General features: G+C 46.8%; 1 pseudogene; it reads right to left on the reverse strand.

Moving 5' to 3' along the window:
* Positions 1-12,763: 12,763 nt before the first annotated feature.
* Positions 12,764-15,293, reverse strand: LOC133258022 (endogenous retrovirus group PABLB member 1 Env polyprotein-like; annotated as a pseudogene).
* Between the last annotated feature and the right edge of the window lie 400 nt (positions 15,294-15,693).

Below are 15,693 nucleotides of genomic sequence, written 5' to 3' on the forward strand. Positions count from 1 at the left end.
CCGGCCTGGACCCCCAGTTCCTGCAAACACAGTTGTGAACTAGGCCTGCAGGAGCCTCAGCCCCTCCAGCCACAGCCCTCTGGAAAGAGTCAGCAGTGGCCCAGAGGCTGCCTCCCTCCCCCTGCGTAGAGAGAGTGGGCTGGGACCTAAGAACATTCTTCATGGTCCCATCTGGGAGGTGGACTGTGCTCTTTGTGGGTGGGGTCTGTTTCCCTGGGCCCCCTGCTTCTTCATCCAGGGGCAGGTCTGGCAGGTAGCGAGGCTGCCCCTCTGCCCTCACTCACCCCTAGGGCAGGCCAGTCCCGAGGGGCAGATCTCACACTGGGACAGGTCAGAGAGGTTGCTGCGGTTGCTGAAGGTCCCAGCTGGGCAGGCATGGGTGGGAGCGTGGGGACTCGAGGAGCCCACAGGGCACACGTACCTACGGCAACCAAGGTGTCAGAGCCTGGTACCCAGCAGGCAGAGCCCTCCCATCCTGGGGAGACTCACACTGTGCCCACCAGCCTGCTGTGTGGCTTTGGCATGGTGACCTGGCCTCTCTGAGCTTCCTTTTCCCCAGCTGCTCCTGAGCATGCTCAGGCCCCAGGGCTCCCTCAGGAAGTCTTGGAACCAGGGACTGGTGTGACCCTAAGCCCTGCTGGGGCCCTCCTGAGATACCAAGGGGGTGAATTCCTGGAGAAGCCCTCCCTGAACCCAAGGCGCTGATTCTCCGACAGTGGAAGAGGAGGATTCTGAGCCTCCGCGGAGGAGATATCAGAGCCCCTTACCCTGGTGTGCACTCTGCATCTGGCTGAGTCAGCCCAGCCCGCATACAGGCCCTGCCTGCAGGGCACGGAGTGCAGGCTGTGGCTTCGTCCTGGCCCGGGAGGGGGCCGTATGTGCCCGGCTGGCATGGGATGGGCTGTGTGGCTTCGCTGGGACAGAAGTGTCCTGCTGGGCACTGCAGACACTGACTGAGGACTGTGGAGAAAGCAGCCTAGATCATGAGTTCTCTCTGAAGAGCCTGGGCTGCTGTCTTCAAAGGAGAAGCAGTGACCATCTCCCAGGCCCTAGTGCCCTTGATACTCCCGTGGACCTGGGGGTGCAGGGAGCTGGTCCCCCTCCCAGTTTACTAGGAAGGGCTTCCCTGGAGACACAGCATGGGGGCTGGTTCCCGCCTGCCCATGCAGAGGAGAGTGGCCGGTGCTAACTGCTGGGGATCCTTGCTCCGCTCAGCCTGTAGGGAGCTCTGGCCTCCCACAGACGGCTGTGATAGGCAGGCTCCCAACTCCCCAAGCCTCCGTTTTCCTTTCTATAAAATGCATATCAGAACCACACCACTCGGGCTGGCCGGAAGGACTGGATATGACATTATTCAAACAGACAGAGCTCTGCAGGGCACTGGACACATGGCAAGCCTTGGTGAGTGCTAGTGAAAGTGAAAGTGAAATTGTTGGTCACTCAGTCGTGTCCGACTCTTTGTGATCCCACGACTGTAGCACTCCATGTTCCTCTTCCCATGGGATTCTCCAGGCAAGAATACTGGAGTGGGTTGCCATTCCCATTTCCAGGAGACCTTCCTCCTGACCCATGGGTCTCCTGCATTACAGGCGGATTCTTTACTGCTGGGCCACCAGGGAAGCTGCTTGGTGAGCGCTAAGTAGGTCCTGAATTCCCAGCTGAGCATGGCATCCTGGGATCCTATAACTGGGGTACCAAGGGGCCTACTGTACCCTGAGTGTGGCTTTCCTGTGGTTATCCTTCACCAGCCCCTGGACTGCTGGCCACACTCAGTACTGAACAGTTAGCCTCCACAAGCCTTTGGAGAAGCACCTGACTAGCAAGTCATCCTCCTCATTGTGCAAACAGTGGACAGAATTCAGACCTGACCTGTTGAGTGGAAACTGGTGTTGGGATGAGGCCTCTCCCTCCTGGGCTTGAAGCTCCTGGCCAGGTATGGCTCAGCAGCACCGTGCAGATAGGGCAAATCTCCATCTGTGAGGGGACATCTCATAGGTGGGTCCTGACAGGGTTTGGACTTCATCCTGGAGGAGCCCCCAGGCTGAGGGATGGTGTACGGGGGCCTGAGAGCCGGCCCTGTACACTAAGGACTGTGAGACTCTGCCAGGACTACACATCTGGGAAGGGACAGAACCTCATCACTGTGCATACTTCCTCTGCCTCATCTCAGTGCATTCTCCCCACAGCCCTGAGGGGATGGGCTTGAGACCACCTGGGCTCCCGGGGAGTTTGCAGACCCAGCACCCTCCTCACCCACCCTGTGCCAGTCTTTCCCAAATGCGGTTAGGGCCTCTGGCCAGCCCTTACCTACCTGTAAGGCAGGGCTGGCAGCCAAGCCCTCTATCAGAGGAGTCCAGAGGGCAGAAGATGCAGCCAGCCTCCTGCTGGGCAGGACAACAGGGAAACACGCGGTGAGAGCAGGTGGGTCGTGACTAACACATGTACCTGAATGGTGCTGATAGTTGGCACCTCAGCTCAGGTGCTTACTTTGCCAGACTCCCTGACCCAAATCCCTTTCTTAGTCACCAGGGACAGGCCTACTTGCTCCTTGCCCTCCTTGCTCTTACTGCACACGGAGCTGTCTGGTGACACACAGCAAGTAGCTCAGCTACCTGGTGGCTGCCGTGGGTGTCTGGGCCCCAGCCACGTAGTTCCTGCCTTAATCGAAGGTCCCACAGACCTGCGGCTCTGAACCTCCCAGCACCTCATGTGCATCACCTCCCTGGGTCCCTGCCGCAGCCCTGCAAGCAAGCACACCTGCTTTCTGGTTACACTGGCTGGGTAGTGCCTGGGGTCAGAAGCATGGGCTGCTGTCGACTGCCTCCTCAAGGACAGTGTTGCCACCTTACCTTGCCATGTCTCAGGGAGATTCTGAGCAACTCTGCCTCTTCAGGGACTCCCTGAATGCCTCTCACCCCCGCCCCGGAATGGCTGAGACAAGTGGCTGCCCTCCCTGGACATCACCTGGCAGTCCTCGCTTTTTGAGAGTCCTGGGAGCCCACCACGGGTTCCGGTGGGGCACAGCCATGGAGTGGTCCTGTTCCCCAGGCAGCTGTAAATGCCAAAGGAAGTTCAGCAGCTGGGGAGAGACCCTGCAGGCCAGGGGACAGCTGGCTTTGATGGCAGCAGCAATGGCAAGGAGGCTTGGGGACACTCAGCTCAGTTGCAGCCTGGCCCACCTTCTGTGGGCAGATGTGGAGAGAGAAGGTGGTCTGACAGCTAGCCTCACTCTTAGGTGAGGACTCGCCAGGTCACAGGACAGAGAAGCAGAGCCCTGCCAGGCACCCACCCTCCACCTTGAATTCGATCGTGGTCAGAAGACTGTGGTCTGGGCAGGCGTCGGGGGACCCACCACCAAGCTCCTGTGCTTATAAAGCAGCACTCAACCCCTGGGAGTCCTCATAGTTGGGGCACCATGGAAAGGACCTGCCTGTCCCCCAGCCCCTGGCCCTGCAGCTCGCCCCTTCTGCCCCTTCCCTCCTCTTTCCCAGGGCGTTTGTTTCTTACTAAAAGCCCGCAGGGCACTGTTGGCAGCTCCTAGCTGCAGAGGGCCATCCTGGTGGGCAGGCAACGATGAGGCCCAGGAGGTGGCACGGGGCCCCGCTGCAGGGAGAGAGGGCTGCTGTCCCTGTGAAGAGCGAAGGAGAGTGGGGCCTGGGTGTGTGACAGCCCCTCTGAGCAGGGCTGGCTCCTGTGATGAGGCTCCTCCAGCAAAAGCCTGTAAGGACTGACGAGTTGTCATAACACTGCACTGAGAACAGGGAGCAGGGGCTGGTGCTGAAGATGGTGGCTTTTCTGGGCACAGCCAGCAAGAGACACAGGAGGAACATGCAGAAAGGCTATGTTTAGGGCAGCAAGCTGGCTGAGAAGCCTGAGACCCCAGAAACCTGACACTTGGGGAAGGTCACGGCTTTGTTGTCCCCTTTACCTGCTAGAATTTCCAGGCTCTCATAGCACCTGCAGTCAGTAGTATAGAATAGCTGAGCTGACATTTCAGCTGGTTGGCTCTCTCATTTTACACTGGGGGGAGCCGGTGTGGCTGGCCAGAACCACCCTCCACCCCAAAGCCCTGGTGGAAGGGCTGCTGCAGTGGGTATGTCTGTGCCCCAGCCGGTCAGTGGGTCTTTCTGTGCCCCTGTTGGTCAGCAGGTATGAGGTACTGCCCCTCTCTAGGCTCCTTCCATCCTGTCTCCACAGGGTCTCTGCTGGGCTGAGGCAGAAGAAGGCCTGCCTGGGCTTCACCTTTGAAGCTGCTCAGCAGATCTTTATGGGAGGACCTGAGGCTCCAGCTGTAGTGGGATGTGGCCCAGACCCCAGAATTTCCACCCACTGCTAGTGAGCAACTACTTCCCAGCTCAGTTCTACTGGGACACAATGCCTGCCTCAGAGAACTGTGGGCAATACAATGAAAAATACAATGAAAAAGGTATTTATATACATACACACACACATATATATATGAAATATATAACATGTATTGAATAAACAGGTATATATAAATTTATGTCTATAATTGCTATATGGAATGTTATTTATAAGATTTATATTTTAAATAAATATATACAAGATACTACAGGCTTCTCTGGTGGCTCAGTTGGTGAAGAGACCACCTGCAATGCAGAAGACACAGGTTCGATCCCTTGGCTGGGAACCTCCCTGGAGGGAGGAGGGCATGGAAACCCACTCCAGTATGCTTGCCTGGGAAATCCCATGGGCAGAGGAGCCTGGAAGGCTACAGTCCACAGGGTTGCATTGGGTTGGACACAAGTGAACAGAAGCACATACTACTACTACTAGTAATTTATTACCTGTCAGCTCTGTGTTCCTAAAAGGCGTAACTGCTAATTGAATACAGAATATTAAATAATTTTCCTTTGATAAATCCAACTGCAAGTACTTGTTTCACATGAGTCCCAGAGAAGCAGACAATTCACAGAGAAATGTTAATACCCATTAGGGCATATGGGGCCCCTCAGGGCTGCATGTGATTTTGGAGCTTAAGAGGAGATGCAGAGTAGAAGGACAAGAGGACCAGAGACAGTGGCCCCTGAGAGCCTGAGTTAGGGAGAGAGTGAAGGCCTGCAGACAAGAGCAAACACAGTGCAGGCAGAGGAGCCCAGAGGCCAGAGGCCAGTGGTGTGTGCCCCTCCCACTCTTCCCTCAGGCACTGACCAACAGAGATGGGGCCTTGGGTTGGGCTCCTGCCTGGATCTGACACTTACTGATGGTGCACCCTTGACCAGGAGCCATCTGAAAAGTGGCCTTTAGTGATATAAATGCTCAGAGCTGATGAGAGGTCTAATAGAGGATGCTCATAGCGGGCTTATGTCCCAGCACACAGCAGGCTTCTGTCCCAGCACACAGCATGCACCCAGTCATCACTGACCTTGACTCACCTGCAGTGAGGGTGGCTAGCAGAGGGGCCAGGGCCATCCAGAGCCCGTACTGCAGCATGCTGGAATGGTGACCAGAAAGGCTGAAGCAGAGATGTGCTGGAGCCTCAGTCTGTCTACCCTGAAGCACGTGACCCAGGCTGAAACCTGATCCTCTGCAGCCTTGGGCCAGACCCAGCACACTCACCAAGGTCCCCTGGGAATGGTGGCCTCCCTGAGAGCATCGAGGGAGGACAGGTGGGTTGTGCTTCTTGTCCAGCTCTCCTGCCCTCTCCTTCCAGGCTGCATCCAGGAAAAGTCAGACTTCCAGGCTCCAGTGTCCTCGTGAGACTTACCAGCTGTGGGATCCTGGAAATGACTTATTCTTTTTCTATGTCAGTTTCCTCATTTGTAAAACTGAGGTGACAAGAGTACCTGCCCCCAGGATTGTGTGGGGGTGGAGCTGAAGGAGTCTTGGGCTGTCCTCAGAGCAGTGTCTGCACACACATGCTCAGCATCTGTACTGATTCATCTTTAATTTACTGAGCCTGTGTTGAGCATTCAGCATTTGTCCAGCAGCATACAAGGGGCAGAAAAAGTCTTGACCATGTTCCCAGGGCTTAACTAAAAAGATCATAGAAAAAGCAAGGGAATTTCAGAAAAACAGCTACTTCTGCTTCATTGACTATGCTAACACCTTTGACTGTGTGGATCACAACAAACTGTGGAAAATTTTCAAGAGATGGGAATACCAGACCACCTTACCTGCCTCCTGTATTCAGAGAAACCTGTATGTAGGTCAAGAAGCAACAGTTAGAACTAGACATGGAACAACAGACTGGTTCCAAATTGGGAAAGGAGTATGTCTGTCACCCTGCTTATTTAACGTATATGCAGAGTACATCATGCAAAATGCCGGGCTGAATGAATCCCAAACTGGAATCAAGATTGCTGGGAGAAATGTCAATAACCTCAGATATGCAGATGACACCATCCTCATGACAGAAGGTGAAGAAGAACTAAAAAGCTTCTTGATGAAGGTGAAAGAGGAAAAATAAAAAGCTGGCTTAAAACTCAACATTCAGAAAACTAAGATCATGGCATCTGGTCCCATCACATCATGGCAAATAGATGGGGAAACAAAGGAAACAATGAGAGACTTGATTTTTCTTGGACTCCAAAATCACCGCAGATGGTGACTGCAGCCATGAAATTAAAAGATGTTTGCTCCTTGGAAGAAAAGCTATGACCAACCTAGACAGCATATTAAAAAGCAAAGACATCACTTTGCCAACAAAGGTCCATCTAGTCAAGGCTATGATTTTTCCAGTGGTCATGTATGGATGTGAGAGTTGGACTATAAAGAAAGCTGAGCGCAGAAGAATTGATGTGATTAAGGGATAAGTATTGTTCAAGTGTCTTTATCAATTTATCAGTTGTTTAACCTTGACTTTTAAGTCTTTTGTCATTTGTAGATTCTTTTGTGAGTGAAGTGAGTGAGTGAAGTCGCTCAGTCGTGTCCAACTCTTTGCGACCCCATAGACTGTAGCCTACCAGGCTTCTCCATCCATGGGATTTTCCAGGCAAGAGTACTGGAGTGGGTTGCCATTTCCTTCTCCAGAGGATCTTCCCAACCCAGGGATTGAACCCGGGTCTCCCGCATTGTAGGCAGACGCTTTACCGTCTGAGCCACTAGGGAAGCCCAGATTCTTTTGTACTGTGATGCTATTACAGAAAGGGCTTCACTATCAAGGAAATTCACAGGAAGGCTATGAAAGCAGTTACAACAGTTCCATATCAAAATGGTGGCTTAGGTGAGCCAAGATAGTGGAGTAGTTGAGTTGTCGTCTTCCTCTAGAACTTGAGCCTCAGCATATGCTCTTTGTAACATATTAGCAAGCTAAGTGATGCACCCACAAGTAGGTGGTGGCCCAGCTCAATGTAAAGAATCTTTTCCAGGTATTCTACAGCTTGAAAGTTAAAATTGCACTGAGATAAGTTGTGATGAAAAGTTTGTGAAAAATGGACCCCCAAAAGGGTTTTGTTCATGATCAGTCAGGATTGACTAGTTCAGTTCAATTCAGTTCGGTTCAATTGCTCAGTCATGCCCTACTCTTTGCAACCCTGAGGACTACTGCATGCCAGGCTTCCCTGTCCATTACCAACTTCTGGAGCTTTCTTAAACTCATGTCCATCAAGTCGGTGATGCCACCCAACCATCTCATCCTCTGTCATCCTCTTCTCCTCCTGCCTTCAATCTTTCCCAGCATCATGGTCTTCAAAGGTTGTGAAAAATGGACCCCCAAAAGGGTTTTGTACATAATAAGTCAGGATTGACTAAGCCTAAAATAAATTTCAACTGGATTACAACTAGTGATATTAATCATTCTTTAAATTTGTTCTTTGTTTTCAAACTGTGTTTTGTGTCTCCCTGCTGCACTGTGTCATTGTCTGCATTACTTATATCCTGTTTAATTTATAAGATTGCTGTCTCTTGCAGTAACTAATGTGCAATTAGGCCTCCAGCAAATCTCCTAAGGCTAAATGTTTTGAGAAAATCATATTTGTTGCATAAAATAATTGCAGTAATGTGATTGTAAGTATGTGAAGAAACAACAAGGGAAAATGTCTCCTGGATTGAAGTTAGAGTCCAGAGAATTTTAATTATTGATGGGGTCTGGTCCAAAATTTAACACCCAAAGTGGCATATCAAGAATGTTTGACTGAATTGGAATGAGCCTCTCAGTACCATGGGACAAAAGTTGATCATGTAATGTCTCCCAGATAATGGCCATTCATGACCAAAAAGGGAATGCCTGAGAAATGGAATCAGTGATTATAGCCCTTCAACGTGAGCCTTTGATCCCCGAGGAAGGGGAATACATGCCACCTGGCAGTCATCAGACTGCAGCAACTCCAGTCACTCCCTATGGTGAACCCCGAGGAAATTCAGAATGCAGGATTATAAACCCCAAATGGCTGAGGTTCATGCCAAGCAAATAATTTTTAGTGAGCCCTGACACTTGCATCTTCCCATACATAGAAAAGTGCTAAATTTCTTAACTTGAGTTCTTATCTCCTAGATTTGAAGTTTAGTATTTCTAAGTCTACAGGTGTAAAATAGACCCTTTTCAAAAGAGGAACAAAAAGAAGACAAATCTCAACGTTTGAAACACTGGCAAAGATGGTGGATATTCCCAGAAAGATCTATCTGACTAAGCAAAAAGATCTTCACTCACTTTTTCCCGAAAGCTTCTGGAATGGAGTTTTGTTGCAGGGAGAAAGCCAAATCTGACTCCATGTTGGAAACTGTTTCTTTGACTTGCTTTTATTATTGCAATCATACTCAGTGGCTTGCCTGGGGGACCCTGCCCCTCTGCTTGACTGTAAACTAAAGTGCTTTTGTTCGGCTCCCGGAGAGATAGTTTGTCCCTGCCTACCTGTGAATAGAAGAGGTTAATACACCCTTTCCGAAGGCTGGGCATTCCCTTGGAGATGTTTTGTGAGAAACTGAAAACCCTGTCACTTTACTTCCCCACTGAATCTCCCTCTCTATTCTGCCTTTTGACTTTAGTTCCTCATTGTTTCTTTCTCTCTGATCCATAAAAGAACCTGACATCCAGACCCTAATAAGATGGTTATTCTGAGGCACTAGCCTGCCATCTTCTCCATCTGCTGACTCCCTTATTAAAATCTTCTTTGCCTCAACACCTCATCTCTCAGATTCACTGGCCTGTCGGGTGGCGAGCAGAGTGAGCTTGGACTCAGTAACATTTCTATTGATTGATGGCTCATTCCTTTCTATTGTGGAGCAGTATCCCACTGCATGTGTATGGAAGGAAAAACAACTTTTCCTCTACTCTTCCAGGTTTTTGTTGTGGTCCGTGAGTGGGTTGGAAAATAATTTCCAGACATGAGGCAGAATGAGAGGAGAATATAGTTTATTAGAGCGGGAGATGCTGTTAGAACTGCGGGCCAGCTCAAGGGAGAACCGGCGTTGAACAGGGGTCCTTAGTTCACTTTTATACCCAGGGTACAAGGAGCAGGAAAGGGGTCTTGCGAGTCATTGCTGATGAGTAAGGCAAATACTATCTCCCTGTGTGGGTTAGGAGGGGAGACAGGTAATACTGCTCAGAAGGATCTGAAATCCGTTAATAGTTACACTATTGGGGAGGGAAGGATGATAATGGTCTGGTTTTTCCATTTCTGCCTCCCAAGACCCTCCTTGGTTTTATCTACTCTTTCATTTTTGGGTCACCACATTCCTCCCTCTATTTTTAGGGTCGATTCCTTGGCCCCCTTTGGTACCCTGCTCAGGCCTTTGGGAACCCAGTCTCAAGGGAAAAGGGATGATGACCTCTCTGGCTTCTTCAGGCTGTACAGGAGCATCATGGGGCTCTGGGTTCTCTTTGCCTGCTCTTTGTCAGAGTGATTTATGGAGGGATGAGAGTCCATGGAATGATAAGGCGGATCATTTCAGCATTGTCTGGGTGTTGGCCAGGGAATACTCTTGTCGTACTACCACTGGAAGATTTGTTATATTCTAGAAGAAACAGACTTCACAAGCAAGTTAAAGATACATGGACCAAAGATTACTAGAAGTAGAAAAGCTGCTGAGGAGTTAGCCAGGAGAACCAGGCCCAGACATTGGTTCATGACGTTAGTGTTTCTCTAGGTACGAGAAGATGCAAGAATTTGGGCTCATAAAATCTTTACCTCAAAGCATCTGACTACCTGAAGGCTGTTCTGGTTTTTCCCAGAGCACAGAGTGCCTTATTTCTGACCTCCACCCTGAACTCCTTTCAAGGGGTGTTGAAGGTCAGCAGGTTGTAGTGGTCATAATTTAATCTTTGTAGAGGCACCTGGCAAGTGCCAACTTTTAGTCTGCAGGGTCCCTTCTTAGCCACATATTTGACCATGCTTTGGGGCATTTCATGACCATTGTGTCCAGTAGTACTAGGAAGGCTCATTCCAAGGTCTAATGAAAATTCCATTGACAGGTCACTCAATGTGCTATATTACTAGACCAGGCCTTGCAAGTAGCAAAAGTCTCTGGACCATACCTGTCTTACTAGTCTCTTGGTCCAGGAAAATACTCCCTCTTGTTGCGTCTTCCCATGTCTACAGTTACTTTATTACAATCATTGATCTCATATGGAACTGCATTTCAGCATTTTATCACAGGCTCGGTCACACATTTGGTAATATAAGAAACAATCTTCTGAAACAAGTGACATAGAAAATAATATAGCTAGTGGTTATTAGTGAGGTCACAAGCAAGAATTAGTAAGGTCACAAGCAAGTCAAGAACTTTCATTAGGTATAGCAGAGTATACCCCGGTCATCTGATTTAAATGATTATAGCCAGGTGTTAATCTCCTAGTTGTACATCATGAAGCATCTGAAGTTTATCCAAAGATTGGTTACTAAGATAAGCTTTAGAAACAACCTTAGAGTGTCCTTTTTAATAACTTAATTAAATCTTTTTAATTAAGGATTTTTTAATAGTTTAATTAAAAATTTTTTTAATAGTTTAATTTTTAATTAAACTATTAAAGGAACTTTAATAGTTCCTTTTTAACAGCAAGGAACTATTTCAGAAGTGAGTCGTCATAAACACGGACCTTAATTAGCAAAACTAGAATTTAATATTAAGTGAAATATAATTTTTTGTCATAGTGAGGGCATTAACACTGTAGCCAGGGAAGACTTTAACCCATCTAATAAAAATGAGGTTTGTCAGGGAGCCAGGAAAAGCCAAGCGGCTGTCTTGGATTTACCATAGCCCTGACTCTGTGATTTACAGCTATTGTTCACCCATTTCTGATTCCCTGATTTAGGAGCAGACTATTGCCATGTTTTAAGGCCATCAGAATAGCAAAAGTCTAACCGTGAGGGGTAATATTTGTAGAAGCACAATGAGCTTTGTCTACATGTACCATAATCATAAATATAGCGCATTTAAATTACCAAAGTAACAAAAGATTTTAAAAACAAATATAAATCACTGAAAGGCAAAGAAATTCTTAATCTGCTATCAAAAGTTGCATTGTAAGAAAACTTTGTTCTCTTAACTTAGAGAATAGACTAAATTCCAGTCTGGTACCAGCTTACCAGATAACAAACAAACAAACAAAATTTGTTTATCAATTAACCTTAGAAAAGTCTTTTCCATAAACCTTGGAGTTTCATTCTTGCATAGACATCAGAGTGAAACCATAGAAAGCATGTTTAAAAACTGATTAAATTGCAGTTGACAAGGTAACCAGGTCATTGCTGTGCCTTGTAACATTTTAACGTTATAACTAGAATTATAACTGACAACAGTTTACCACGTCATATCAGATTTTCATGAATTTTACATAATTTCCAGGATATCTATATTAGTAACATTCAACCATACATTATAACCTGAGAAGATTCATCACTTCTTCTAACAATACTTCCCATGTAATTTAACATGTCAAATGAACTCAGGTTTCTTAATATCTCTCTTTGGGATGTCTCAGGGGCCCTCTGAAGCACCCCAAAGTTAGCTACAAGTCAAGTTATTTAGGAAGGTTTGTCGATAAATATCAAAAGGGTTTATAACAGTCAGGTAGGATCAGATAAGTCACTGTGAAACAATAGTTATCCACTTAGCCAAAGTTAACAAAAGATTTCAAAGGTAAACATAGAACAGAACACTTCAGAGGGAAAGATATTTAAAATCCATTATAAAATGCAGTTCAACATCTCAAGAAAACTTGTATTATGCACAAAACAATTTTCTAGGGGTCCACTTCCGTAAAACCTCCTTATCCCTTTCTGTACCCATTCTTTTGTTCCTATCCTGAAACAGCCACCTGTAAGTCAGGACTACTTCTTTTTCCCTTCATAAAATGCAATTTCATTCCTCATACCTTTGTATTAACAAGACATACATCCTACTTTCCTTAAGCAACCAAGAACTGACCTTTATATTAGCATTCTATAGATAGGTGAACATAAACACCAGTGATAATTTCTAGAAAAAACATTGGCTTTCTTGTAGAGAACATCTCAGGATGGCACCAGACATTATTCATTAATAGTATAAATCTCTTTAGTTTCTGTGTAAGAGGAAGGTAGTGTTAAGCAGTGACTGTTTTAGAAAGTTATTTATATGGAAATGACCTAGATATTAAATACATTTTCATTACTTAGTTTAGCACAATGATAGAAATTCAGGTTACCAAAATCTGGAGAGACTATTTTAGACGGACATTTCTAAGTATAATTATTTTTAATAGTTTATCTAAAAGCTCATATCACATTTATATTTTTTAGGAGTTATTATTATTATTATTTTTTTTAGTGTTGTAGCCACGCGTTCCGGGAAACAAACTCACTCAGAAGGACAATGTAGATAGTGGAGTGCAGTTTATTACACCGGTGGGCCCTAGGCAGAGTCTCCTCTTAGCCAAGGACCCTGACCAGCATTTGTGAAAATCTTTTATACCCCATGTGTACGTGTCTGAACCCACCACTCCAAATTCCTTGAGACCTACATAAACCAAGGAAAATACAATCCCAATAACCCCATCATTCACGTGCTATGTGCTCATGTGCTCAAACAGTCAAACAATTAGCCAATAATCAATAAACCCGAGGTTACACTCCGATTGATACAGAACAATTTATGGCCTATCTGGAGGAAGGGGTGATTAGTGTATGTTTTCTCTTAGGCGATGAATAACCTAGATACGATCTTCAAGGTTCCCCTGTCTGGAGGGGGTCTTATCCTTCTGTTGTTGTTTTCATAGGCACTAAACACAGGGTTCAGAGTCTATTGGAAAGGTGGCCGAGCATGATCAGCATGAACAGGTCTAAGATGGGGTCCAGCCCCTATGAATTCTTTCTTCATTCCCCACTCTTGATGCTCTTAACTCATATTATGAGCATCATTCATAGGGATATATTGCACCCTGGCTCTCCGACTGCCAATTTGGGAGAATGACATCAACCTTTGGGTTACAGAGTTCATAATACACTGTAAAATTCAGGGTCCACAAAGCAGAACTGTCAAGACAACTACAACAGTGGTAAATATAGTTTTCCACCAATCGCCCTTCACCCAAGATAGGACCAAAGTCCAGAATGGAATGTTTTCATTTGACATTGCTTTTACCTGGTTTTTCATGTCATCTATAGCAGTCGATACATTGCCAGACAAGTGAGGAATGTATGTACAACATTCAACCTTAATTATAGCCCAAGTCCTTCCTTGAGCAGCTGTATGTCCAAAGCCATTCTATTATGAATTACCGCTTTTCTCATTTGGATTTGCTCTTCATTTAAGGCTTGGATGGCTTTTGTTCTATCTAGGAGGGCCTGTTTTGTGAAATTAGTCAAGGCCTCTACTTTAATCATGATATCTGTTGTCCCTATAGAGGGTACGAATAAGGCAGCAATATACTCATACCATTGAAACACGGATCTTGTCCACCTAGCATGTAAATAAGGTAGATTTACAATAAGTAGGTTAAGCTTTTGTTACACTGGCATTTATATCAAATGTTTCCCCATGACCCAAGTCTATTAACTGTAGGTCTTACACCAAGAAAGCAAGGAGAAGTTATGATTGGCAAGAGAGAGGAAAGTCTCTTTTTGTCATCCCAGAAAAGAGCAGAGTGGTTTAAAATCTCCTTGGCAGAGTGGTGACACCCACCAAGGAAGTCCATCCATCACTGACAGAGGCATAGCCCTACATACCCAGCAGTTGGAAGTGTTGTGGAAGTCTGCGTAGGAATGTGCCCATGAGATGAAAACATTGTCCTGAGTTGAAACGAAAGTTAAATTCAAAATCACGTTGATGAGGCCAAGCAGCAGGAGTTGATTGTGCGGCTTTATCCTGAAGGGGCTCGTCCAGGATCTTCTTTTCCTTCTTCTTAAGGATGGTCTTAGTTTCTCGAGGGTCGGCGAGGTCCCTCTGTGCAGTCCACTCAGTGTTTTTTGGGTCTGTGTGGTATGTTCTCTTCGTCCTCGTATGATGGATCCAAGGGACAATACCTGCAACTTTAACTGCCCTTTCACCAAGGGGCGAGAAAATCATGTTTCCAATCTTTGACCCATACTTGGTCACCAAGAGTAAACTCATGAATCTGTTCCCTAAGGGGGAACGGCACCCTTTTCTTATACAAACTTAGTTACCCGATTTATTACCTTACCCAGTTCCATCTGCTGTGAAATCCTATTCCTCATTACCTGAGGCAAATTTGTTGACACCTGTTTTATTATGGGACAATTTCATATGGAAAATAGCCTTGGGACTGTGGGGTCATCCTGAGTCTGAGCAGAGCCGTCAGAAGCAAGTCCACCCAGGAGCAGTCTCTATGATCCACTTGGAGAGTCTCTTTAATGTCCGGTTGGTTCATTCCACCATCTTAGAACTCTGGGCCTATATGCAGTGTGCAGTTTCCATTTGATGTTTAAAGTTTTGCTTACTTGTTGTACTAAATCAGCTACAAAAGCCGGGTCATTGTCTGAACCAATGCTGGTAGGAAGTCCAAATCTGGCAACTATTTCCCTAAGCAGGCACCAGGCTACTTCTGATGCTCTTTCATTCCAGGTAGGAAAAGCTTCTACCCATCCCAAGAACGTACATACCATGACCAGCAGGTAATGGTAGTGTCGGTGAGGTTTCATTTCAGTGAAGTCCACTCCCAAGTGTTCAAAGGGCAGCGTGCCTTTCCGCTAAATACCCAGAGGTTTTTGTCTGAATACCTGAGAGGCAGCATTAACCTGTGAGCAGGCAGCATGACCTAGGTGGGTCGCTTGGTGTGTTTGTCTTACCAGATTGTGTGCCAGCTCTTCTGGTACCAATAATTTGCCATTTGGCAATTCCCGCCATCCCTTTTCAGTCTTGATGGCCCCTTCTGCTTTGGCTAACCTAACAGCCATTGTCCTTGTTTTATCAGGCTAGTGCCATCAATATATAGGACCCAACTAGGGTCTGGAACCTTGTGTCCTTCTTTAAAACAAACCCCAGATACCTTACCTCCTCCTTGCAGATCTGTGCCTTCTTCTTTGACACCTGGTAACCTGCTTCCATCAGCAGCTGGAGCAGTGCTTTTGTCCCTTCTCAGCATTTTTCCTTGGTCTCGGCGGCCAGCAGCAGGTCCTCCCCATATTGTAGGAGCCAACATCCATACTCTTCCGGATGGAATGAGTTCAGGTCAGAAGCCAAGGCTTCCCCAAAGATGGCTGGGGAGTTCTTAAACCCTTGTAGAGGAGTCCAGATGAGCTGTTACTTGGTGCCCCCGACTGGATCTTCCCATTCAAAGGCAAAGATGGGCTGTGA

Source organism: Bos javanicus, chromosome 12, assembly GCF_032452875.1.
Source record: "Bos javanicus breed banteng chromosome 12, ARS-OSU_banteng_1.0, whole genome shotgun sequence".
Taxonomy (NCBI): domain Eukaryota; kingdom Metazoa; phylum Chordata; class Mammalia; order Artiodactyla; family Bovidae; genus Bos; species Bos javanicus.